Here is a 3368-nt window from a genome sequence, read left to right as displayed (position 1 = left end):
GAATAAGGCAATAAAAAGAAAAGGTAAAGATGTATAAATATTGGTAAGAAAAGGACAAGAGTATAATAATTTCAAGATAATATTTTTCTCTCTATAAAACCCTTAACTTAAAAAAGTACTAAAAACTAAGAGCGTTCATTCAAGTGCCCAGATAAAACATCGATAAATAAAAACCAGCAGCTTTCCTTTACATTAGCCACCAACATTTAGAATGTGTAAATGATAAAAAGATCACATTTACAGCAGCAAATAATAGTAATCAAACAAAAAAATAAGCAAAATAACAATAAAACAGAAAATGCCCAGGAATAAACACAAATACTTTTATGTCCTAGTATACAAAAATAATTAAAGGTCAAATAAGACATGACTGAAAGAAAGATGTATCATGTTCCTGGAGAGAAAAAGTGAACATTGTAAAGACGTGAATTTTCCTCAAGTTAATCTACATATTTAATGCAGTTCTCATCAAAATACCAATGGGATTTTTAATGTAATATGATTATCTTATTCTTAATTATATGTGTAAATATATATATGTATATAAAATCTGTTCCATTCACCCATACATCTATTTCTATGCCAACATTCCGTGGACTTAATATATTAATCACTGTTACATACATATATATATATATATATATATATAAAAAACATACACATACATATAAATAAGCACACACACATATAAACATATGTATATACACATACATATATTGCATATGTACATGTACACACATAATATATACATGTAGATACATATATGTATGTGTGTATATCTGTATTACATATAGAGAATAGACTGTAGGGGGCAGAAAAAATAGAAGCAGGGGCCCAGTTAGACGATCTTTGCAATAATCCATGTGAAATATGATGGTAGCTTATACTGGGGTACAGCAGTGGAGGTGAGGATGAGTGGTAAGTTGATGGATATATTTTGAAGGTAGAGCCCATAGGATTTGTTGATGGACTAGATACAGGAAAGAAAGAGGAGTCGGGAAGGACTCCAAGATTTTTTGGCCAGAGCAACTTGGAAGATTGGAATTGACATCTATTGAGATAAGCAAGATTGCAAATATTATACGGACTGAGATTGCACATTACATATGATAATATGGAGGTCATGTATGACCTTGAAAAGAGCAACTTCACTGGAGTAGTGGGGTCAAAGCCTACCTGAAGTGGGTGCAAGAGAGAATAGGAAGGGAACAGTGGAGACAGTGAAAGTAGACAGCTCTTTGGAGGAGTTTTGCATAAAGGGAAATGGAGAAATGGGACAGAAGTTTTACAGAAATATATGGTCAAGGAAGCCAAGGTCCTAGTTCTTATAAACAACAGACATCTATTTCTCACAGTTTTGGAGCCTAGAAGTCTAAAATCAGCATGGTCAGGTGAGGGCCCTCTTCTGGGTTGCAGGCTGTCAACCTCTTGCTTTGTCCTCATGTAGTGGAAGGGACGAGGGAGCTCTGTGGAATCTCTTTTATAAGGACACTAATCCCATACATGAGGCCTCCACCCTCTTGACCTAATTCCCTCCCAATGGCCCTACCTACTAATACCATCACCTTTGGGGGTTAGGATTTCAATGTATGAATTGGGGGCGGGGGGGGGGTCACAAGCATTCAATCCATAGCAGAAGCATTGCTTTAAGATGGGATGTGTTTACATACTGAATGTAGCAGGTGTATTTGTTGATGCAACTGATCCAGTTGAAAGCAGAAAATTCCTGATGCATCTCTTTTTCATCTACACTTTGGGCCTCCTCAGAGGATGTGAGTATGAGTACAAGAACTTATGAATTCCCTCTCCTGCGATTCTGAGTCATAGAGACTAAACTTGACCTTCTCACACTTAGACAGTTCTCTTCCATTTGCACTCAAGGGTCTGATCTCTAAACTTGAAGGGGGTTATGTCATGCCTATCCCGGGCCTTTGCTTGGTGGAGGAGGTCCTGGGGTACACATGGGGCTCCTGTACAAAATATACTCTACTGCTTCCTCTCCAAACTCTCTCCCAGAGCTTCCTGCCCAGAAAGCTTATGCTTCCTCTCCTTCCATATAAGTGTAAAACTAGCTAGAAGCTCAGAAGTTAAGATTTCTGGCAGAGATGGTGGTGATGGTTTCGCAGGTGTATACTTACCTCTAAACCCATCAAGTTGTAAACATTAACTATGTAAGACTTTTTGTATGTCAATCATACCTCAATAAAGTGTTTTTTTTTAAGGGAAAAAATTGACTTATTTTGTTTTTCTAATTCAATTGTGACACGCTTTCCCTGAGGCTGCAGAGGTCAAAGTCTAGTTTGAGCAGGGAAGTGTAATGTAGCAAATAAAGGGATTGCAGGGACAGAAAATATGAAAAATGTCATTATTTCACATATCATCCCACCACATCCAATGATCTGTCATAAACGCCTTCTTCCACAAGTGAAGATAGACAATAAGCGGCGAGAAAGAATCCAACTCTTGGAGCTCAAGCCTCTTGAACCAGTTTGTTTTTAAGGACTCCCTGGATCTTAGCCTTCACACAAAACATTGCACCAGTTTCACCCTGAAGGGGTCAATTCAGACTCTTCTAGTTAAAGAACCTATCACTAGAATGCCCCACTTGAACAGGTCTCTCAAAGTCACAATGGTCTTTACTGGCATTGTTCTGGTGTCGAGAAGATCTCATCCTTTGTCGCACAAACACATATAGCATCTTTTTAAAATTTATTTTTTAAAGTTGAAGTATACTTGATTTACAATGTTGTGTTAATTTCTGCTGTACAGCAGTGGCTCAGTTATACATATATACACAATCTTTGACACATGTAGCATCTTGTCCCTTGACAGCCACCATACTTCACTGTATAAAAGCAGTCTTGAATTCACTGCTTAATTCTTCTCACAATAGCCAGGAAAGAAGTGAAATCAGAGGCCATGTTTTGATCATATTCCTGATTGTCACTCTTCCTTTAAAAACCGAGACACAATCAGGAGATGGGTTGTTGACCATCAATAGTTTTCCATGAATAAATCTGCTTGGGCATTTAGGCACAACCTCTAATTTTTTTCTTTTTCACCCTTCCTTGCTGTACACATCACAGATTCTCTATCAGTACTCACCCAGATGCACTGTTTTCCTCAGTTAAAATCATCACTCACAAGGTAATCGTTAACTAAATGAAGAAAAAAACCCCTCTTCTCTGTACTGTGGGTTGTCAGTGATAAACAGAACAATAATAAAAGTCATTGAATGCAACAATCATATATGCCCCGCACATATGCCAAGAGCCAATTTATACTCTATACATCAGTGGTTTCATTTAACTATAGTGTGAAATAGCTGCTTTCATGCACACGTGATAGTAATTGCTCTTCCTTTTGTT

The sequence above is a fragment of the Hippopotamus amphibius genome, chromosome X, assembly GCF_030028045.1.
Source record: "Hippopotamus amphibius kiboko isolate mHipAmp2 chromosome X, mHipAmp2.hap2, whole genome shotgun sequence".
NCBI lineage: Eukaryota > Metazoa > Chordata > Mammalia > Artiodactyla > Hippopotamidae > Hippopotamus > Hippopotamus amphibius.
This window is presented reverse-complemented; position numbering follows the sequence as displayed.